General features: G+C 32.1%; 1 protein-coding gene and 1 long non-coding RNA gene across 3 annotated transcripts in view; one reads left to right on the top strand and one right to left on the bottom strand.

Annotated features, from left to right (window-relative positions):
- Positions 1–26,081, top strand: part of LOC127714692 (uncharacterized) — a 101,863-nt gene that overhangs the window by 58,486 nt on the left and 17,296 nt on the right. The window lies entirely within an intron of this gene.
- LOC127714703 (uncharacterized) overlaps positions 11,658–26,081 on the bottom strand; it is a 129,205-nt gene continuing 114,781 nt past the window's right edge. The window contains exons 2-4 of the long non-coding RNA XR_007987875.1: positions 16,394–16,471; positions 14,080–14,142; positions 11,658–12,168 (exon numbers count right to left, since the gene is read on the bottom strand). This is a non-coding gene — a long non-coding RNA (uncharacterized LOC127714703). The remainder of the gene's footprint in view (positions 12,169–14,079; positions 14,143–16,393; positions 16,472–26,081) is intronic.

Below are 26,081 nucleotides of genomic sequence, written 5' to 3'. Positions count from 1 at the left end.
TTCTCGTTTCTCGTTTTTTAATAGATTAGATTGTTGGTTTTCCCGTTTGAATGGTTTTACACTGGTCATTTTGGGGCCCTTTATTGCTTGTTGTTTGGTGTGAGCCAAGGCTCCGTGTTAAAGACTGTACTTTGATTTATAATGGTTTACTTTTACAAATTGTGACTTGGATGGAGAATTGTCTCATTGGCACTCATATCACATCTTCTTATATCTATTCACGCTAAATTACTTCCGGAGTGTTATTTAGGTATTATATTTTTTTTTCGCATGAATAATATAAAGTGCAATATACGCATATCCAAACACCATTCAATTTACAACACTAATCACAGAATTGCCAAACTGAACCAATGCACAAATCCGAACAGTGGTAAGTGTGAAAGTAGTCAGTCTCACAAACTTCACCTACAGAAAATGCAAACAGAAATAAAAAAGTCAGTACACCTATTTGTTGCATCTTAAAATGATATATTTCCTGACTATTTTTCAAGATATAACGTACATTAATAAAGATACTAGTCCGGCAACATTTGATCACGGATCGTTTTCCTGACTAGCTAACAGTTAATCCTAACGATCAGCCATCAATAAACACCGATTTTGTCAGTTCTGCGGATTTATGAACACATGTTTTCACTTAAACAATTTTAAAATTTTGGAAATATTTTTGAATCACATTTTACATTAAATAAGAATTGGTAGAACCTTCAATGTGAAAAAATGTTATTGGGTAAATTTGCCATACTCGAGTGATTTAGTACGCTTTTAATTTAAATATTCTATCATGTGCAAAGAGAGTCCGGTTAACGTAATCACCATCCCGTTCTCTTTTCTGTGTATGTGATGTCATCGAACGACACTTATCCTCAATTTTGTACATACCTAAACAACACTAAGGATGTCAAATACAGGGCACATGAGTTTCATGTTTAGTCTGTGTTTCTTTGTCTTTTCGTCGTTTTCCTTTGTTTGTCATGTTGGTGTTGTAAGGAGTATATTAATGGTGAGTCCATGAAGTGAAACAGGCAATAGTGTATTAATCATAATATCTAAACACCAAACGATGGTGTAGAGGTTATGTTACTGCTTAGAAATGGGAATTTGAAAGTTTGGATATTGAAATAAATACGTTATTTGAAGAAGTTTGAAGTCATGCTTCTGTACCAATATCGACGAAAAGACCACAATTCGAACTAAACCTTTTACTTTTGGTAGGGTATTTAATCCAAGATTTACTTGGATACATTAGATGTTACAACTCAACGACATGTGGGTTAAAGAGTGATAGGACATCATCAATATATCTGAATGTGGAATTAAGAATCTGTGCAAGATTCTTGCAATGTTTGTCTGTTTGTCTTCGAAAATGTTCTGTATGAGATCTGCTTTATATTAGGAAAACACAAACCAGCTATTAATGCAGAATTAGTATCCATCGAAATACCAACTGTCTGCTGCCATACAATTTCACCAAACTCATGACACATAACAAATATGTTATCGATGAAATCGTGCATCATTTCGATGATACTACCTTGTGGGGGAGATCAGTGTGGTTTATAACAAAGTAAAATTGTTCACCACTCATTCATATATTCTGTTTGAACAAAATGAATTATTATTTTATCATGTTCACGTTTGCTTGAAGCTAGAGATTAAAAGTTCTGGCTACTGAAATATTGATAGTTTTTGTGCTTTGTCTGCTTTTTAGCTTTTGTATATTACATTATTTTGTGGCGATCTGATGAGTGAACCCCGTTCTAGCTTATTTTGTGCTGCTAAATCACTGGTCAAGGTAATTTGGATGGTTGAGACTTTTTTTAATACAACAAACTTTCTGTTCAAAGTCTGGTTTTTGTTTTTAGTCGTTGTTGTAGGTGCTGTTCGCATATTTATGTTTGGTTTTGGAAATAAAGAAACCTTCAAAGATAACTTGCTTTTAAAGTGTCACTTCTATACGTTTTGTCTACACAAAAGTCACCAATAGAGCTCGAATAAAGAAATAGTAAAGGCTTATCAAAAATGAGGTAAATAAATTTCCAAAGTTTGTGATATGTATGGGTAATACCATTTATTACTGAGATAGAAATAAATGATGTTGTCGAATACTTCAAATTTCAGAACGCATAGAGTTGTTGACAACGTCATGGCAAAAGAAAACGATGAAACAACACATAGACAAAATAACCGTATATTAAAATATATGAATAAATAATAACAATATATAAACAACTCATGGCTGAGAGAGTGATAGAACAGATAGTTAACTTAGAAAACATTGTCACTCATCTGAGGCAAAGCCAAGATTGACAACGTCATTGCAAAAGAAAACGATGAAACAACAATGTCTTTTCGAGAGTTAACAATCTGTTCTATATATATTCCTCTCAGATATATGTTGATCATGTTAATTAATTCACTATACTAAATATTCTGTTAGTACTGTCTATTTTGATTCAAATTCCAAGTAATAAACTATGACGTCTTTTACATAACGACTATGCGTATTTGTTCGTATTATCCAATAAAAATCTGTCATCTTGACATTAAGTATATAATATTGGTTATCTTTATAAGAAAAAAAAATAATGTCACTATAATTATAACTGTAATTATTTTTTTTTATTTCATCATAATTATAATAATAATAATAATGATGCGGTTGATGATGTTAATGTTAATTCACTTTTTATTTTTATTTTCTTGAACATATTTCTTAAGGCGAAGTATACGTAATTGCACGCCTCTGGCGGAATTTGGGATAAAAAACGTGCGTCGTTAGTTACGCGAGTTATCTCCCTTACCTAAGAACGGGAAATGGGCACATGAAAGAGAAATGACTTCGTGCGGTCTATCATGAATCCAAACAATTATTACTGTGCTATCTCAAAACTTCAAAGAAATTATAGAATGACTCCAATCAAATATATGAGTATTCTAATGTGAGTTAGTCTAACTGGATTACAACTGTTCATGTTTTAGACACGCAGCCGGGAGGAGCAGGCAATGAGGTACACAATACGACTCGTGTTTATTTCAACAGAAAGTAAAAACGCTTAAACAGCAAAATTATAACAAAAAAAAACCTGTGACAATTCTCCTTCAAGTCGTATCAAACTCGTTAAAACTAAATCAGAGTTGACCCACAATATAATTTGAAATATCATAGTTTTGAATTAAATGTTCACAGTGTCGCGTAAAATTAACGAATAATTACCGGTATATTTCATGTGAATTTGTTTGTTGATCTTGAAAAAAGTTTGCATGTCTCGTTTTTTATGCAATTGAAAATTTTAGGATGATAAATATTGATGTGAAAAGTTTAAAAGATACTACGGGCGAATCGACCAGTAGTGCAACATTCATAGTATGTATAAGTCGAAGAACAAAGCTGCATGTGTAACAGTAAAAAAAAGAAAACACCAGATTCTGCAAAACATTACACAGAAACTAAGAATAGAGAGAGCACTATGACATTTACCTCAGAATAAGTAAAATCTATGTCATCCAAATCTCAGTTCTAAAAGGTGCAGAACATAAACAGGTGTCTTCTATTCCGACCGCAATTTTTAGGGAAAGTAAAATCTAAATTTAGAACCATGGTTGAAATTGAAATATACACACGTACTATAAAAATAGAACATGTTGTTTTTTTCTTTATCAAATTCCAATTTCGAAGGGACAGCGAAATGTGTATTCTTTCGTTGTCCTTTCATATGGCATTCATAAGGTTTGAATACAATTTTGAAGTAAATATTTTCTTCTCAATTTTAAAAATGGAAGATAATGCGTACATGTATAAGAGTATAAGGTAGGGAAGAGGGGGGAGAATGAAGAAAATAATGTAACAATGTCGGGGCCTTTTATGACCGACTCAACGTTATGGATTTTTGTCATTGTTGAAAGCAGTATATGTATGGTTGCCTAATATAATTGCTTACATCTGCTACGTTCAGTAAGGTAGCTGAGGTGTCTAAATGTTCGACGATAGGTCATTCGTAAACTTCCCCATAAGACTTATCGGTCAATGTAATTTCAAATTTCAATATAAAAACTGAGGATCTCGGACCTTGTTTTTTTCGTAATAATACATTGAAATTAACGACATTTGTGGTATTTTATTTTGTTTACTTAGTGGAAACTAAAGTTTTCCTTATTGAGGAAATATTTCACGATAGAATTGGCAAAAATTCGATGAGTGAATTGCTTTTAATTAATACTTAAACAAAACCCCCCCCAAAAAAAAAAAATAGGTGTCACGGGCCATATTTTCCTTGAAAAACCAAATCATTATTGATAGTTCAATCTTATTAAATTTCAAGTATTTAGGCATGTTGTTTCATATTGAATGATACTTGGTAAAATATTTTAAAAACAAAAAAGTATTTTTGCAACATGACCAGAACGGACGTTCAGATAAAAAAAAAAAGATCTACCGTAAACTGTGGCAGATAGTTGTCTCATTTGCCATCGTACTACATCTCCTTATTCTTATATTATATTAAAAATTCAATTCATTTGCATTCGATACAGGCATAATTTGTATGGCCCTATCCACAAGGTAAACTCGTATAGCATTACATAATAAACAGTCTCCTTGCCAACTTCCGAAGCAAGGTCGTCGGCTCTCCGAACTTTCCGAGTTTATTACTGACTTAATGAGCTTCGATCCTTGCTAATAAGTTGTCTCTTTGCAATAATTACATTGGATACATTCAAATAAAATTACACTAGGTACACTTTTTAGCATCATACTGGATGGATACATTCTCATAACATCGCCGTTGGTACATTATTATAGCATTACATCCATACATTTTCTAGCATTACATCAGTACATTTATAGCATATAACTATACACAAAGCTTAAGAATTACATTATACAATACGGCTGTAGCACTACAATATACACAATGCTAAGGCATAACACAGGCAACGATCTGTGCAACTGGAAGTTATATAAAAAAAAACTCCGATCAATTTTGTTCTTCTGAAATTCATATGTGGGTTCTTCTTTTGACCTTAGAGCTAGAACAAATCTCAGGATAATATGAATATGCAGATTTCTTTTATTTTGGGGAGTCGTAAATCATATACATGTGGATATTTATCAGAAAATACAAACACGCAGAAATAAGACATGCAAACGCGATCCCAATAATTATAACCGAATTTTTAAATGTGTAGAATTATGCTGTCAACGCTGTGCTAATCTGGACAATTTAAATTCGATATTTGATTCATAATTATAAGAACAATACAAACATTTAAAAAAAATATGTGGAACCCTGTTTAATTTAGAAAAGATGGAGTTAAAGTCTATATACAGTAACTTTCTTTCACTTGCAGTAAATTTATTTGCCAATTTGCATTTTTTTTTTCACAGCAGAAAAACCTTAGAAATTAGTCAGCTTATTTCCTTATCAATCGATTACGATTTATCATTTGTAATGCTTAGGAAATTGTGATACACACACTCACATTTGTGTTACGATACTGTACGGTATAATAGCGTTACAGAGAAGAATTTGTGGTGACGTTACGATAGACACCAATAACGTCTCCGAATATTTTCCAATTTTCCGCTAAAAATCAAATTTCGAGAGGATATAGCTTGAAAACTAGCACGATTGCTAAGGAATGTCTTTGCACCAATGGATTCGTCGTTCATTTTTGAATCGTATTCCGATTTTTAAAAAAATTCTGTAGACCAACGAATTAGAAAATCTTGATAAAGTAAGAATATCTGCCGTTTTTTATGATTTTCCCTATATATCCTTTGTATTTCTGGAGTATCAAGCTGTTAATTTCAACAGCTTGTATCTGAAAAACGAAAACGGTTACACCCTTTATTATTTCATTTTCTGATGTATTTTTACAAGCAGAATCCACATGTAAAATTAAGAAAATAAATATGTGGAGTAGTTAATTACGTAAACTTCGCCTTAAACACATATTGATTTCTTAAATGAATAAAATATACCTACACTTCAATTCATTAAATAAAGCACAGATTAAAAGACATCCGAAAACTAATCGCAGCTGCTTCATTCTGTTAAGATTGTTTACTTATGGTTTTCTTTTAACCCTAACTATGGTTCGAAACGTGACAACTATTGAAATTGGATATCGAAGGTGATATGTTCAATGACTCCTTGTTGAATACTCTTTAAAATTTAGTCTAGCACTGCTTTCCACGTACTATGATTGCATCTTCATAGAATTATGACAAAAGAGCAAAACTAGCTAAACTATTTACAAAATCCACATTGCGTAAATGCCTATATTTAGAAATAAGGTGTATCTTTTTTTGTTTTGTCTTCCTTGATGTGTTTCAATCCCTTTGATGGAGTGTCATATAAACATCTAATGACTAGGTATTATATTTATGTTTTCATTTAGTTATTATTATTTTACACGTACACACAGTTTTAATAGAGATCAGTATTAAAATTGATACAGCTGTTATTGTTACTTTCCCATATTTACTGCATTCACCTCATTGAGCATGTTAAACACCAATTCAATTAATTCGGCATATTTAATATCGACCTACATCACAGATCTATATAAAACAAAGATTGAAAACAATAGTCATGACCAATGAGGTTGTTTTCTTATTATATTATTTTCACGGCAAACATTGCATGATACCAGGAAGTACGCGGAATTTCGACATATAATTAGTTTCTTTATTAAGTGACCTTGAGGTTAATTATACATGACATATAAAACATTTGTACTGGAGTGAAACGCTAAAGTACTCTATTTTACTGATGCTGTTCAACATAAACCTGTAAAATTAGCTTTAAAATGACCTGATGACCTGAAAGAATTTCCCTAATTGGGTTTGTCGGGGGACCTTGTGACCGGACCACTCGATTTAAAGGGTTTTAGCCTTTTGCACAGGTTTATTGTTAAAATAGACCATTCCAAATTGTTTAAAATGGGACCTCATGACCTTGGCAAATGTCAAAAGGGTTCGTAAGGCAACTTGGTGACTCTTTTTGTGTCATTTAGCAAAGGTTTATTTTTAGAAAAATAAACTTCCAAGTCTGCTGAATGTTACCTGATGAACTAAAAAGAATTTAAACATGACCTTTTGACCTAAACGGTGTACCTTACTAAAGCCACATGTTGTATCAGTAACCTTGATAAATTATAATTTTTGAAAGTTTATACATGTAAGAATCCTTACTGCTGAGTCCAGGCAAATGAAAGGACAATAATATGAACGATGTTTTTTTTTTCTTACGTATTCCTATAGCTTTGATGATTTGATGATTTAAGTTGTTAACATTTGATACAGAATTGGATATTTGAATTATATCTAAAAGGATTGGATAATACTGCCTTCATTAGACGTTAGTTTACTTTTATTCCTGCACGGGTTCTCCCTATTATGAAATGTGATTAATGAATTTATACAATATGTGTCATGTTTGGGGTACTGCATATGAAAAAGTTGTTGGTAAATGTTGGTACGGGAACACAATAATTTAAGAGCAGTAAATTGGATTGGAACTACATAATTCTTTAAAATCAGCACACACTACACGTAAAAGAAACATTACCAACACGGGTTACAATTTGAATCAGCTAATGACCTTATGTTTTCAATGTACAGCAGCATAGCATTATTTGTGTTAATTTACAAACTTATTTATCATTATAAACTTTTTGAATTTTCCTCGGAGTTCAGTTTTTTTGCGATTTTACTTTTTACAAATATTGAGACGTTATTTTTTTAATTAGTTTCATTAACACAATGATCAACGCAGTTATTAACATATTGTTCTCTGAAGGGACAAGTCTTATTTTAAAACCGGCACATCGAGTATATCATGTATATAAACCACAGTTGAAACAATATTCCAGGGCTCGATCCTCCATGACAGTTAAGTGTGGCCTACAATGAAGCTTTTACGGCATTGGTTTTTAACGATGAAGTTCACCATTCGAAAGTTTACTGAAGCAATCATCAAATGGTTATACCTTATAGTATTTTTTGTCTAAGATGACCACGAAAAGGTTCCATGTTTTGTACATTAGTATATACTATATCGACTTAACTTCCTTGGTTTGTCATCATCGATTGCGAATTCACACCCAATGAACGAGAATCAACGTATGGATTAAACATGTATTTTGCACCTACATTTGTAGGTTTCTCCTCTCACTTATTCACACCTGCTCCTCACACATTATTTTTTGTAAATTCGGTGTATTTTTATAAATACTTTATATAACATTTATGTCGGTTTGCTCAATATAATTTCAGCAAATATACAGATAACAAAACACTAATTTGCGTTTAAAATTTGAGATTTTAAAGGCCGCAATAAAGGTTAAACCTGATACTTGAACATACGCTACAGACCTAAACATATATTTTGTGATTACTGAATCTGATAAAATATTTAAATTGATCGATAATTGACTTATTATTGATTTTTGCATCAAATTGATGGTACATTGCCCTATCACTTCCTGTATGGTTAACTTAATATGTATTTCCTGTCATTTGAAATAGGGTCGTCATTTTTCCCTCCTGGTTCCAACATGTCTCAATTAAAATTCATTTCAAATTGATTAAGGAAATGACTGAGTATTGTTACAACTCATTTATTGATGTAAACAATAAAGGAATCAAGTACCTGGGTAATCCATGGTCATGGTCAAGTATTGATTGTGAATATGTTTTTTTTCCTGTAGTGTTTCTGTTCCTACGATTTACTGTTTTGGAAAATGAAATGTGGAAATTCGTCAACATGTAACTTCATCATTACAGGCATTGACACCACTGGATTATGAAGATACAATACAGTCTCGTATACCTCATTTTAAATTTTACCTCAGCTGGAGGTAAGGATGTTCGCACCTCTGTTTCAAAATAACTAGCCTTTTAAAAGACTATTCCAAACTGGTTTCATATAAATAACGGAATTAAAAACACACAGAAATGACAGGTCAGCGTCATTTGTTTTGAGATATATTCAATTAAAATTTGACAGGAAATGATTCTCATTTAACATTGTCACCTTTTTTTCTTTCAAAAACTATGAAAAAATAACAAGGATTTTGTAAGATTTTCACAAATGGCTATTTAAATTATATGTTATAAGATTATTAAAAGACTTGTTGGGGCTAGCGGATAAAATTTATATTGGCACTGCACGGATAAAACTGGAGGATTACGAATATCTGACAAAAGGTCAAAAAACAGAAAAAGCAAACATCCTTAGGTTAAGTGTAGATGAACCAAGTACAAATGAACAGTCCAAACAACAACAAAAAATTATTAAAAGTGTACTTTTAACTCTAAATTGTTACATGTCATAAGATAAGGAGAATTCAAATCAGCATGTTTTTTTTTTTTGTTTTTTTTTTTGATACGTTATGAGTTCTTATCATGGTTTATCAACAAAAAAACTACGAAACAAGAAATGTCCCATACTTATCGGTATTCTTTATGTTTACAGTTAGTATACATGATCGATGTAAGCATTTAACTAATAATAGTATGTGTCTTTTTATGTATGGTTTAAATGTAAATAATAATTTTTTTTTTTATTGATGTTCCGTATGTAATGTAATATACGCCAAATTAAATTACGAGTCCATTAAATGCTGCGATTCTCGTCTTAACAATATCTGTACAACTAAATACGGTTCTGTTATTCAATCTAACCGTTGCACAATTTATCACAAAATGCTCGACATACATGACATAAGGTCCTAATATTTAGTTTAGTTAATTATCCGTTTACTGTTGGTCTTTTTTTCGTTTTTGCCATGGCAATGCTTGTTTATTCCCATGTGAGTTTGAAAGTCCCTTTGAGATATTTCGCTTCTCTTTTATAATGTTCAATGGAATTACAAATGTAGTTATATTAGGAAAACTGAAAATAACTAGAATAAACTCAAATGAGCAGTACCATCCATGGCAACATAATAATATTATGATGATGAAAGACAGCCAATGTCATGGTAAAAGGTAACGGATATACACAAAAACAGTTCACACAACAAATCACAAGGCAAAAAAGTATCTTGATGATATTTTTTTGTTAAATAATCAAGAATTTTCTAAATATACTGCCGAAATTTACCCAAAAGGTACTTACTTAAAATAATCAAATTTAAACGGTAATAACTGTCCTTTCCTAGATTTAAATATTTGGGTTTTACACAGGAAATTCCACACTAAAATTTACGACAAAAGGGAAGATTTTTCGTTCCTTATTGTTAATTTAACCTTTTTGGATGGTGATGTTCCTCTGGCACCATCTTACTGTGTTTATATTTCAAAACTAGTTCGCTATGCTCGTGTCTGTTGTGACGTTTTTTTATTTCAACGTCACAACAGACATAAGCCAGGGATTTCGTTACCACAAATTACTTAAAACCTTTACTAAATTCTTCCATAGATATACAGATTTGGTTTTGAAGTTTGGTTGTACCTGTAGAAAACTTATTTCAAACGGGATAGCACATTCTCATTTTTACGAAAATGGTGTTTACCGTGCCCGGAAATTTAGAAACGATCCTGGTAAACTTATCGATCCTTGAAATAAAATTATTCTAAAAGGTTACCAATTCAACACTGTAATTAGATCATTGAATATTGTTTTATTGGTATTAATATTAGTTTTGTTATCAGTAAATTAAAAGCAAACTAAATATTATTGTTATATACATATACACATTCGTGGACCTACAATCTGTCGATACCTGTATCTTGGCATTGCACAAGGTCATGTTTTTCTCGGACTGTTTAAGACGTCTTTACACTAAATCCATTGGAAGTTGGATGTGTACTGATTGATAATCTAGTCTTTGATGCATGATTTTTTTGTATTAGTTGTTAGTGGCTTTGAACTAGCTGTAAGTAACTGCGAGTACTCTCAGATCAGTACTTAGTGTCATTTTGTTGTTCGGATATACAAGTACCCGGCCACGTCCACTCTGTGTTTTTGTTAGATGTATTTCTATTTGTAGCAATCTGATGAGTTAAGCCTTTTTCAACTGATTTTTATAGTTCGTTCGTATGTTGTACTGTTACACCACTGTCCCAGGTTAGGGGAGGGTTGGGACCCCCTAACATGTTAAATCCCGCCACATTCTGTATGTATGTGCCTGTCCCAAGTCAGGAGCCTGTAATTCAGTGGTTGTCGTTTGTTGATGTGTTACATATTTGTTTTTCGTTCATTTTTTGTACATAAATTAGACCGTTAGTTTTCTCGTTTGAGTTATTTTACATTTGTTATTTCGGTGCCTTTTTTAGCTGACTATGCGGTATGGGCTTTGCTCATTGTTGAAGGCCGTACGGTGACCTATAGTTGTTAATTTCTGTGTCATTTGGTCTCTTGTGGAGAGTTGTCTCATTGGCAATCATACCACATCTTCTTTTTTATATACACGGAACTAAAGATTTGGTAATGGTCTTCTAATTTACTAATACTCAATTTCATACACTATAACTCTTATCCTGTGCTGTGTGAGTAACCTTTATCATCATAGCTTCAATGTGGAATTCAATATTTTATTATTAAAGATATATATATATATATCTATAATATTCACTTTAATTTGTAAGCTAAATAATTAAACATTTTGCACAAAACTATATAATGAAAAGACTACAACTGCATAAAGTAAAACATTAAGTCTCATGAGAATTAACACCATCTGTCTTATTGATCGTTGGTCTAGGGGCTCACAGTATCTGATAATGTGTGCAGTCGCTGGTTGAGGTAGTGCAACCGTGTAATACCCATGCACATCATAGTTTTCTGGTCATTTGTTGAACCACCTGTTATTTTTTTATTATTGTGGAATGTTGCAATTTTTTATATCAATCCTCATTGCTATTTTTGCCTAAAGCTTCTCCGGTTACCACTTGTATCTCAATTGCATGATCTAGATACAAAGTTTGCTCATTTATTATGTCACATGGTCCTGTGACGCTTTCAGGCCGATTAAGAACACCTGCAGTTGTTTCTTTGTCTTGTAGTATACTTTTGACATTTGCGGAATGTTTCAGTAGTAGATTGTTATTCAAGATATAGCATATACTACTGCTTACGACAATCAGGATTATGAATAGAATACATCCAATCCAGATCACGTAGTTTATATAATCACTGTCATTTATACGTTCACCTACAACAAAGAACATTTACACAAGTAAAAACAAAGAAAACACAACTTCATACAAGAACAGATCATAAACCTTTGTAATACCAAGCATACAATTATAAAATAGTTTACAGCCGCTTACCCTTTTGTTTTCTATCTAGTGTTCTTTGAACTTTTTCGTCTTTTTGTCTTTGATTGGTCATGGTCATGGTGATGTCATTTTGTCTTCGTCTTATGAGTTGAATTGTCCATTTGTATCTCGGTCACACAACATATATCAAAATGAGGATTACTTCTATAACAGATTTTGTTTGTGTAGACATATCACCATGAAAAAAAATCAATAATTCCACTAAAATGTATATAACCATTATTTTCTAGCAAACGTGCATTGATCCTACATATGCTGGTTATATCGTATTCAACGAAATTGATAAAGATTGACGACCTTAAACTAAAATCTATGACAAACTTAATGATATCAACCTTTAAATTGTCAACTTCCAATTTTTAGTTATGGCATACCTTCTGGACCATCGTATGGCGTTTACATACTAGTATCTCAATTGATACGTATACGTAACGCTCGTGCATGTTCATACTATATGTGCTGGGGTACACAAAAACTGACCCAACACAATTTAAATTTTCGTTCTAGCCATTCCTAAGTGTTGGTCTTTGATCATTGCAGAAAATAAGATTTTCTGTTTTGCGTGTGATAAGTATAGAACTATTAGACAAACTGGTCTGATAATTAATTTGATTTTTTTTCAGCAGTTAAATATGATTTTTGTCATTTTAACATCTACCTTCCAGAGAAATAGTTATGGCTTGAAGTTGAAGTACAAAATTCGATGGTTATAGAAATTGAATGATTACTAAAATAATTGTTCCTGATGAACTTGATTTTTTATGGAGTGTTCATGACTCCAAATTCACAGATATTTTTTTAACCGTTTCTAAGATAACTTTAGACGAAATTTTGTACTTGATTCTCGGGAAAAAGTCTAGATTGTGAGGTTTCCGTGTGAAGTTTTTGAGAGACACTACACAAAATGAAAAATAAAAATCATACTGGAGAAAACTTAATCAAGTATAATAGGTTATTTTTTGTTACCAATGTATTTGTATTTGCAGTTTACGCGATTTGATGTATGAGTAATCATTGTTTGCACAATATAGTGATCATTATTTTACCTATGGGTCAAATGTAAAATCACAAAACTACTGAACTCCGAGGAAAATTCAAAAAGGAAAGTCCCTAATCAAATGGCAAAATCAAAAGCACAAACACATCAAACGAATGGATAACAACTGTCATATTCCTGACTTGGTACAGGTATTTTCTTATGTAGAAAATAGTGGATTGAACCTGGTTTTATAGCTAGCTTAACCTCTCACTTGTATGACAGTTGCATCAAATTCCATTATATTGACAACGATGCGTGAACAAAACAAACAGACATAATAGGTATAAATGTCTAAAATAGGGGTACAGCAGTCAACATTGTGTTATCATCTTAATCACTATAAAAACAAACAAATGTAACAAAGACGAATGCTTATATTATACGATTTTATGCATATAATAAACAACAGCTGTCCTGACTTCCAGGCAATGGCACGCTTTTCCGGAAATATTGATTTTCTATATTATACATATTTCAACAGAACGTGTTTCCCTTATAATATTAATGTTTTGAAAACAATTACACTACGCTGGGAATATTATTCTATATAGGCAAAGCAGAAACCTAAAGCAGATTTTTCATGTAAGTTCTGAAATTATTCAATAAGTACATTGATGAGTAAATAACTTTATTCTTTATAAGATCATATATGGTAAGATGGAAATTTGTACTACAAATGACAAAAATGGTACAACATCGACCTTGATCATGTTGATATCATCTAAATGATAACTATTCTTCTTACCATTTCCCTCTGTACTATCCGTTTTATTTTCATATACATCAGTTGGTGTGTGATGGCTTTCGTCTAAAAGAGTAATGTTATATAGTATAAAACGGTATTTACAGTTATAAGAAAACGTAATACTACAACAGGACTTTAAAATCTTATGTTTTTACAATTTTTGTATTTGTTTGTTTGTTTGTTTTTTTTTTTTTTTGTATATTTATTTTAAGTTACTGCATGTCCTCATATCATACACGTAGTTAGGCGTAGAAATGTTTTGTAACACTCGTTATATTTTACATTTCAAACATTTATACGAACTCCTTCTTCGTTTCTTCGTGAGATGCTATACGCACAATTTCAATTTAACGGATCTAACATGCTATCAAGGGATTAACCCAAATTGGACTGATCTGAAGTATGAAACTTTACAATTGTATTTACTGTTTATATTTATGTGCAGCATAAGGGAGGTGTTATACCAATGCGGTAAAAACAAAACATAGTAAAAAAACAAACAAACAATACAATTGCAGAAAATGAAAACAACGAACTGAAAATAACAGCCAACAACAAACACCAATCGAAGTATTTGAGATACAATATACAAATGTATCAAACTTAAAATCTGACACATCAGTGGTGTATAAGGAGTAGGCGGACAAAAATCTTGTTCAAATTTAGATATAAAAATAGGAAGATTGATTGATTGATTTTGAAATTGTTTTGATAACAGCCAGTAGCAAATAGTTCATATTAAAAAAAAATAACACATAATATATCATGCAGGCTCTGCACAATTGCTCCATTATAAAGAGGTGCTGACATTGTTAGACTACTTTTACACCATAGGATATGTTGGATAGGGTGGATATTTTGCCTAAGGCTAAAATGACCACATTACGGACCTCTAGTGGTCTCACTGTATCTTAACTTGCAGAGATTGTGGCACACTCCTGACACGAGGAATCATATGTATTTCTGTATTATGACTTGACGTGCCTGTATATTTATACATCCCGAACAGCGAATGAGATGCATGTCCTCTTTGGCCTACATTTTACTGTCAATGGGAGAAGTTCAACTGGCCGTTATATAAATAACACAAAAGTACTAATGGCTGTCTTAAATTTGCACTGATGTGTGAGCTTTTTCCAAGTTGAAACACCTCATGACATCTTTTGAGACGAAGACTAGTAACAGCGCGGTTTCTATGATATGTGTTTAGTCAAGTTCATAGAAAGTTTTGCGTTGTTAGTTCATGCGCAATACCGCTTCTTTCACGTTTTTTTTCAGTGTGAACAACTTTTTTTCAAATCTGAAGTCGTGTGTTTTCTCTGCATTAAGGAGCTGTTTGTTGGTGACGGAATTATTATTATTTGTATTCTTAATCAATTTATGAGGTTAAAAAAACTTGATTTAAATTATTGCCTACCGATTTTCGACAATTGATTTGCAATTTAAACGAGTCGCTTTGACAGTTCTTGAGGGATGAATCTGGAAATTCCAATGTTTGACACCGATCACTACTTAAAGGGGAACATATTTAATTCGCCATATAAAGTTCGTAAAAGTTTGTTTTTTTTTAAATCAGAAGAGGGCTTTTTAGCACACTACAAATGTCGTATTGTAATTTAGAGAAAAATCAATTAATGCTAAACGCGTAGATGTATGTCCATTTAAACAATATTTTACAAAAGCATGAACAATTTGCAATATATTTTATCCACATTGTCCTTGGCAGTTACAAGGAAGGATTAGCAACATTGTTATTGTTTAATTAGTTTGTTTTGAGATCATAGCAATTCAACTAGATTTATAAGCATTACGAACTATATTTTGTGAATAAGACATTACAGTGCAACTAACTTAACTCTGTGGGACAGATATGTACATGTATATATATGCATTCAATTGTGAAATAGTTTTAAGTGACACATATATACATACGAGACTTACCAAACTTACGTTCAATACCTAATAGTGTAATATATTTTTCTGTAGAATATTTGTTTACAGTTATACAAATCGTTAAATAAAGAAACAATCGAACTTTCATTTACTTGAAGAATACAACATTCACAAAATTAAACAATGTAACTGATGCCATGTTCGTACTTGTGCAAGACCTCACTACTTTTGACCGACAGAACGCTATCAAACCAGAAAAATTAAAAATTAAAGAAATATATTTATAGTTCATAGCACAATCGTGTGTATTATAGCTCAAGAAATTATATCATCTAGCAGATTTCAAAGCATTAGAATCCTACACCTGATATACCGAATTGCATAAATAAGAAATTATATATATTTGAACAATATAGCTTACTGTAAACAATATTCATAGTATATCCCGAAACATTTATGGGTAAGGTTGTTTGCTGGTTATCATACATCAATGTAGAAACTTAAAACAAAGAACACAATGCATACATGTATAAATGAAAAAAAGTTCAAAATGATTTTTGTTTGTCTTTAAATACATAAGAAATTAACAATCAGGAGTCGGTTTCACAAAAAAACTTACGACTAAGATTGATTGTAAGTGATGAACAATTCAGTATAATTACGATCAATCTTAGTCGTAAGTTTTTTTTTGTGGAACCGACTCCAAAGATATAAGGGATGATTTCCATATTAACTTTCCTGCAATTTACGGTATTGTGTTCTCATGTGAGTGTCATACTCAAGGAGCAGATTCTAATCCACAAGCATGATATTTTTTTCTGCAATTGACCATTCAATTTACGAATAAATATGAACTTGTGCAACTGTCGTATCATTAGATGAAAGGTTCAATAATATGTTATAACTAACTGCTTGATTGATTGTTTTTTTACTCAACGTCCAGTGGCAAATATTATATACATATTAAGGTTTATATTACATACACATTTAATTCAGCGAATAAATCTGCAGGTAGGTCTAGCAGGATGAAATAAGGAATTTCGTCGCTTTCATTGGTAAATTGAGGTAGCTTGGATATGATTAGAACGTTTGCCTTGCAATAGACCGTCTACTGACTCCCCAATAAATTGTTTTAATCATTCGTTAATGTGCCGGGACCTTGTCACTCTCCCTAAATTTGTTATTGATTTGAATTAACTCTGTTAGAGTGGTTGACAATCAAATTTAATACATTTTCAATGATGACGTCTTCTATGAACTGCATGCTGATTTCACACATTCATCTTAGTTTGATTTTGTTTGTTTATGTAAGTACTTTCGACTTGTCCCAGGAATCTGTCTTATTCAGTTACTTGTAAGTGTTCTACAAAATGTATGGATTTATAGTTTTATTCTTTTCAATTTCTGAAATAAATGTGACATTCTTTTAAAAACAAAATGTGCAAAAACTATATGCAATTATAACATTAACAATGATGAGTATACACATAAAACAATACCTTCATTTTTTAGTCGAAATTTCTGGGTGCAATGGCACGCATCCTTGTCTACTATCACACCTAAAACGTACGAAACAAATTACAATGTAGTTCGTCAACATTTAAACACACTTGGTTTCACACCCTACTGTGTACAAGACCGACACGCTGAGCCGGATTTTTTAACGTACTATATTACAGGGCAACAGTCCACATAAAGACATATAATCCTTTCTGGACTCCGAGCTGACCAATATTTGCTCAAACTTTTTAATGCACATGCTGAGCGGAGAAGCAGCAAATACTACTTGCAAACTATTTTGTTTGACCATGACATGGAATAGAACCTATGACTTGCCGTGCTCACCTCGAGCTCGCCACCACAAGACAACCAAGGCGGTACAAAATAAGGATGTGAACGTTAACTAAACGGTTATAAAATTTTGAAGCCAATGGACTTCATTGTTCACCACGTAAAGTATTACTGACTATATAATATATTATGAACATGTATTTCGAATTATTTTAGTTTTGTGTAAACACATTGTACACGTTATTGTTAACTGTCTGTCCATGGATTTACTCTATTTTAAACCATTACATTTGACATTATATGAAATAATATGTATTTGTCGTTTTTCCTCGATTTGTAGGTTTTGATTGTCCCTTGGATTCTGTTTACATTTGTGTACGGTATATCTGCTGGGTATGCATATTAAAGAGAGACAATACAAAATTTAAGTTATTAGCCAGAACAATGACAAAAAAACTGTTTTACTTTCACGTAATAATGATAAAAATATCAGCGATTAAATTTACATGTTTTAAGAATGGCAAAAACTAGATGTTATGTGAACGCCATTGAAATAGGCAGACACATGAGCCTCAAATATTTTATTCATTTCGCTGTGATTTATATCAGTCCTAAAAAAAGAAACAGTTCAGTTTCTTTTTCTCTGAAAAAGAAGATCTGAAAAAGAAGGCGTTAGAAAGATTGAATTCAGTACATACCTTTCCTTTTTTGTACAGTGACATGTATGCGCACATTTGTTCCCGAATTTATTTGTCGTACATGGTTTACAAGGTTCTCCATTTGAAGTTGTAAACCCTCTTTGACATTCTATAAAGATTAACTATGCATACTACTTATTTCCCTTTAGATGTTGTTTTATGGACATGTTTGTTTCATTAGAATCTTTAATATTGATTAGTAGACAACAATCACGAAACTTTCCAATATTATATATACGTGATTCTCACGACAAAGTCACAACAATGCATAAGTAAACAAATCAAAAGCTTGATATAACTCGAAGCATAAGAATACATGTACTTATAAGAATTGCATGATTATTTTCGTAATTTTATAGGGTTGTAAAGGCGCTGATCGTGCACTCAGTTGTAGTATGAAGATCTTCCGCGTTTCACACTTGTACAACATGTACATCAGTCAGCGCTTTACCAACTCCAGTAACATTACACAAAGAAGCATTCAGTTCTAAATAGTATATTGTTGATGGTAACTAATCAGGATCTCCAATATGATTTTGTTTGTACTCGTCTAAGTTTTTTACTTTATATATAATCATAATCATGGCTTTTTCCTTATTATTCAAATAGACATTAAATGATTTACATCCAGAAAACAAATGAATAATACTAAGAACTGTCTTTTTTCCTTATTTTCTTTGAAGAAGTTTTATATATTCTAAGGGATCTCTAAAGCGTTGTTTAAACCATAGACGCTATGTTTCCAGCTTTCGCTAACACATTCGCATAATTTAACGATAAACTCAAACACTGATCGAGTTTTAAGCCTGTAAAACATATATGCCGAATGATGATTACTGCGTTATCGACTTGTATATTGTCATATATACATGTACATCTACGAAAAGGATTAAAACGGTTTTACCATCAACAGAAAACAAAATAATTAGAATGCACTGGATTATTTTCCCTTGTAATTGCATAAACAATGTTTATTTAATGTAAGGTGTTCGTTGTTATTCTGTGGTTTACATGTTGAAATGTACTATTATATTATTTATTTATGTATTTCTCTGTCCTGAATGTTCTTGCATTTATTTGTGCTGTATTCCTGTCACGTAATGTTGTCATTTTAGCGGTATTTTTAACATTGCCATATGAGCGGGAGGTTTGGCTAGCCATAAAACCAGGTTCAACCCACCATTTTTTTCTTAAAATGTCCTGTACCAAGTCAGGAATATGGTAGTTGTAATCACATAGTCCGTTTCGATGTATGTTGGCGTTTGTTTTTGTAGCAGTTCAATGTTTCTGATGTTCCGTTTTCTTTCTTCTTATAGTTGATGTGTTTCCCTCAGTTTTGATTTGTGACCCGGATTTGTTTCAGTTAAATCGATGTATGACTATTGAACAGCGCTATACTACTATTGCCTTTATTTAAAATGTTTTTACCTAAAAGTATGAATTATTTTCATTAGATACTTTGTATGTGCCAAACTCCGGGTGCGGGTTTTTCTCGATGTGTTGAAGACCCCTTGGTGGCCTTGGGTTGCTGTTTTTTTTTACCCATTTCCCGTTTCCATTCTCAATTTTATTTGTACGTACCAATGCATTTCCTATTTCTCTCTTCGAAATTCCGGCAACAGAAATAGTTCATATAATATGTTGTTTTCCCATAAAACTGTGCACTTAAAAAGAGATATAAACTGAATCATAATTAAGTGTCCAAAAAATATTTTACAAATCATTTCCATATGCATTGTATTGAAGCCGGATGCGGCCAATTTTGCAATGTCGTCTTTATTTTTTTAAAGGAGACAACGCGGTTAAATAGATAACACGAGTTAGGCAGAATCTGGCTTCCAAAAAATTTTGATTTATTATCTTCTAATCAAATTACAAGATTAGTGATACCCTCTGCACCATTGCCAAAACGCCAAAATGCTCATCGTGGCTCTCTTATTTGATCACCAAAACGTGTTTTCCACACTCTTGCCTCCTTGTTAAGGCTTTAATAAACCTAATATTAATTTGAAGAAAATAAGTTTAAAAACTTAGTGTAACTCGCATTCAGCAGTGTTCAGCATTTTAGAGCATGTAATTTATAAAAATTACATATTGAAGATTTTTTTTTCCATTCTTTTATTTTATAGCAAAACAGGGTTATGGATAAACGTATTAATCAAATGTAGTCTAATATAATTCAATCTCTGTGTCGTGTATTTTTCATTTATTTTTAGAAAAAAGGGGTTGGGGGGTAAATATCAATTCGTTAATTAAAAGATTGAAGCAATAGTAAAGTGGGTTTTTTTTTTCGTGTTAATGTATGAATTTGTATACTATTTTTGTTGACATTGGTCAAGATCAGGAGTATTTGTGTATTGCTCAATATCACGATAGGCGGGATTTTATTTCGGCTGGTAAAGTTCTAAAAGGAAAAATTTGTGCTATAGAAGTAATATTTTATTGATTTTTGTTTGTATAACGCCAAGTAGCAATTACTTAATGTATATTCAAGACGAGAAACTATATTTTACAATAAATACAAGAGGTATGTTCTATAAGGTGAAACGACAAGGATGAAGGGCGGGAGATATGGACTGTCACTGAAAACACTGGTATGTTAGATAGGTACAGTAATTGTCCCTTGCAATAGATTACCAAAGCATCCCTCAGAGAGTTGTTGATAGGCTTTCATTAACGTGAAAACAGTGTGACAATCTTTCCACTTGAGGCATCGGATTTTAAGTACCCTTTCAGGCCGAACGTAACTGCGTATCTATACATCTCGCAATGTCAAACGAACGTCACACTTGTCAATGGATTTACCTCCTGTCGGAACAAAACCATATTGACTACATTGACCCAAGTCAACACTATGTTAAAACAGTAATATACAGAATTTGTATATTATAACAGGTCAGTACATGTATATAAAATTATTTTACGACGCAAACTTGATCATACCTTTTAACTGTTGAACACCTTGCCTGTCCTGGTTCTGAAAAACCTTTTGAACAAAAGACAGCAAGCACAAACATCTGCAAATTAAGCATTCGGTTAACACCAGTTTGACAGTGAATGTATAATTATTAATAAACTGATAGAGCACATGATCAAATACAAGGAAATGGTTTTTTTTTATAATCCGAAAAGAATTGTTTTTCCCGGAAGGATGTCTGTAAATCTGGGAATTCATAATACAATGTACGGCTGCATCATACCATTTAATGTACTTAGTCTAGTTTTTGATGTAGAATAATCGTGATTTACGGAAAGTAACCAGCATTAAAGATTTATCTATCCAAAGGAAAGTTATATATAACAGATTCAACAGTTTCAAATATGTTTAAAAGTTTGTTGTAAAGAAAATGCATTTCTAAAAAAGAATTATGCACTTGCCGAATCGCTCGTGGCAGACAATTAGTCTCTATCCGCATCAAGTTCAAGTGTTAATTTAGAAATTTTCATTTTTTTTTTTAATTGTTTGATTGTTTCATTGTCTAGTTGTTCAATTGTTTAATTGTATTATTTCAGAGTTTAATGTTAGTTTAAGTATGGATGAAGGTGATTGTTTTGGAGTACATATCACACTTCTAGCATATTGACTCGAGAAATATCTCTTCATGCGAGAAATTAATAAGAGACCACAACATCAAGAGAATGAATCTTAAATTATTTATAAATAAACATTTTACAGTACAATTTACAATAGTAAAGCAATTTCAATATCTGACTATTGTTACATTTAGTAAAGATGAGGTATATCTTTCTGAAAGGCCGGACACATGACGGACACAATTGAATGATTTAGACTATCATTGCCAAAATCGCATTAAAACTTTTAACACAATCTCAAGTTAACTTTGTTTACTCTAAATTATCCTGTTATAAAATACGTAGCCAAGCTTTTTCAAAAAAACAATCTTTAACTGAATCGTTGATAGATTTCTGCCTGATGTATGCGGAGTATAAATTAGACTATTTTCTGCATATATATACAATATTTATAGGTTTCAAAAAGAGTGAAAATTAGGTATCGCTTGATATTAAATCGAGTTATTTAATTCCAAAATAAACAATAAACAAGCCTTTCCATTTCAATAATAAGAATTATACATCTAAGTTTCATACGCTTATATTGTATTTCCGTATAAAATTCAACATCAATGAATGCACGTGCTATCCATGACAATGATGAGACAATGCACAGAAAAAAAAACGAAAGGCTTAATCTAACTTGTTATTTTGATTCCACATTTTAGGTATGAAGCGCTTGTACACCCTAATAAAACAACAACAAAAAAAACGATATCAAATTGTTAACGAGTTTTTAAAACTTTTCTCTTTTGGTAAAATTAATCCTTGTGTAAAAAAAAAAATATCCGCTTCCGATGTCAAATATTTTAAAACATCAGAAGCTTGTGAATGCTTCGGATTGCACTTAAAGAGGTAGGGCCAAATTTAAAAATGTTTTTTTGGTCAATATCTCGATTTTTATGTATTATGTTATGACTGGAAAATAGTTAATTTAACCTCCAAAAAAGGAGGATTCAAGTCAAATATGCGGAATTTACCGTGTTTTTAGGTTGGAAAAACAGGGAACCCCCCGAGAAGGACATTTCAAACCAAAACAAAGTTATGTTTTTTGTTGTTGTTGTAATTTATACAACTTTTCCCCTCAAAAATGAAATTGGTTTAGTGTGTCGTTAATACCTAAAAAACATCTCATTTAATAAAAAGTGGAACATCACTAAATTTTATCTATACAGCTGCTTAATATCGACTATGTTTTCAAGAGTCGCCGTGGCTCCATCGGTAGCGCTTAAAACTGTAAATACTGGATTGTTTTTAAGATGGGGTTCAAATCTCACGCTAATTTTTCTGATTTTTTATGTTGAAATATTAAAGTGTTATGTTTCTATCACATTTTTTCGGATGTTTGTTTAATTCAAAGAGTCACACTGAAGTAGTTGCTTGTACATAATCAATAACACGAGAATTGATTATATTGCAATGAAGCCCAAATGTTGTGTGTGTTATACACATAACGAAAAAAGGCCATAGCAGAAAAATTTCAAAACAACAAAATTTGTTTTTCTAAATCTTGAACAAGAACGTTTTAGAAAATGGTATGATATGTAACAAATGCAGACAGTAATTTTATCGCCAATCCACCAACTGTGTAGATACTACTACTGGCATTATTTCATTGTCCCTACATCGGAACCTAAGTCATTAGAAAATGAAAAAAAAAAACACCACAGAAAAAATCAATTACACTACCAATCGTGACTGTAGGTAAAACATCAAGAAAGTGTTGAATCTGTATCACAACATAGGGTCGATCCATTTGGTACAATGCCATGCAGAAAAGACCAGATTGCAAGTGTTTGTTACGCAAGCCGTCCTAGTACCAACTGGTGTAAGCTGTTGTCCGGTTCATATAGACGGTAAACCTTAAAAGCTGGAACAGTGTACAGATATAGATACATCCATGTTGAGGAAAACAACATCCCAGTTAATTGCGTCCGATATTTTTTGGCTTCTTGGCATTAAAACAGAGACCGATCTTGAATCAGATTAGCTGATTTATATCATATAATTAGATTATTAAATGTTTCTTGTATTTATATTTAACCCCCTTTTTTAGGCGCCACTTAGGGGCATACAGTTTTTTGGTCTGTGCGTCCGTCCGTTCGTTCGTTCGTCCGTCCGTCCGTCCGTCCGTCCGTCCCTTCGTTCGTACGTCTGTTCGTTTATCCGTCTGTCCCGTTTCAGGTTAAAGTTTTTGGTCAAGGTAGTTTTTGATGAAGTGGAAGTCCAACCAACTTGAAACTTGGTACACATGATCCCTATGATATGATCTTTCTCATTTTAATGCTAAATTACAGTTTTTATCCCAATTTCACGGTTCACTGAACATAGAAAATGATAGTACGAGTGGGGCATCCGTGTACTATGGACACATTCTTGTTTAATATTTTGTTAGTTTTAAGTTAAACAAAGCTGTGAAATACATGTACGCTACAAAACACCTACCAACATTAACACGCTAACTGAAGCACCATGTTTTTTTTTAATACAAAACTAATTTTAAATATCTATTAGTTGATAATTCATATTTTAATGCTCCTCAGGGGCATTTACAAACAAAATCAATATTGGTTTTGATAAACAAAAACAATCAATAGTCTTGGCCTTGATTATTGTAGGAAGACCTGTTCAAGGTATGAAAAAAGATGATGTGACGTGTTTTCATATACTATAATTAGTATCTATCGGGCTATTTAAAAATATGATTTATCTAGTTAATCAAATGAAAAAAAACTTATGGGAAAATGGCCCTACCTCAAATTTGATAGCATTAATACTTTCAGGTGAAACACATGAGTGTTTTGTATATAATTGAAAACATCACAAATCTCTGTAGACACGGCAAACATAGGAGTCCGTTGTAAACTTTGAAAGTCATCATTGGCCTAACGAATAGCATATTCGGTACACAATGCAGAATAGGCCAACCAAATTAACGAATTTTTCGTTTCACTTATTCATATAACACCCCGTTCAGTGTGATCCGAGAAATGTCTCATCATGAGGAAACTAGATAACAGGCGTCAACAATTAACCATAAGAGAAAAGAACGTACTCAATAAAAAAATGTCCCATACATATTACTATTTCTTTTTAAAGCAAAATGTCCGTCTCTCATAACGTTTCCAATTGTCTATCACATTTTGTGTTTTGGCTATATTTTTCAAATTGTTGACCAGTTTTTTTTTTTCTTTTTCAACTTTTTATTTGTGTTAGGTTTTTTCCTGTCAAAGTATGAAATCATGTATTCCATATCGTCTTCCCCACTATTAGACAATCCCTACTCTTTACTTTATCATTATATCTTTGAAATTTCTGTGTTATGATAAATTTGGGATTACATCTTATCTATGTGCAAAGGCTTCAGCTATTTAAATCATCCGCCCATAGTTATCATAACAATTACAGTGGTGGATCATGGAATTTTCACAATGGCGCAAAGGGGCAGACCGGAAATGGTACGCTGAAAGGCGAAGGGCAGCAGTTAAACTACCAAATATGTAGTAAGAACACTGAGTGTACACAATAATGACCCCAACTTCCATGTGCATCCATCCTGAATCCATCGATCAAAATTAATTTTAGTTGTTCAATTATAAAAAAATAAGAATAATTTCAGTCATGATTTGTAATAATTTATATCCAAATACACTTTCTAAGTATTCTTTTTTTTCTTTATATGTCACCAATGTATTTAAATTTTGTGTTGCTTATGTTTGCAACTGTTGATAACCCAATTATGTGAGTTTTATTTTACTTAAAATTTAAAGGTATTATATTATTTAAGAGTTAATGCAACTCAGACATGTAAACATAATACATGTCTTCATAATATAGATGTTAATATAAAAAAGAAGATGTAGTATGATTGCCAATGAGACAACTCTCCACAAGAGACCAAATGACACAGAAATTAATAACTATAGGTCACCGTACGGCCTTCAACAATGAGCAAAGCCCATACCGCACAGTCAGCTATAAAACGCCCCGAAATGACAATGTAAAACAATTCAAACGAGAAAACAAACGGCCTAATTTATGTACAAA

The sequence above is a fragment of the Mytilus californianus genome, unplaced genomic scaffold (assembly GCF_021869535.1).
Source record: "Mytilus californianus isolate M0D057914Y unplaced genomic scaffold, xbMytCali1.0.p SCAF_9, whole genome shotgun sequence".
NCBI classification, from domain to species: Eukaryota; Metazoa; Mollusca; class Bivalvia; order Mytilida; family Mytilidae; genus Mytilus; species Mytilus californianus.
This window is presented reverse-complemented; position numbering and strand designations above follow the sequence as displayed.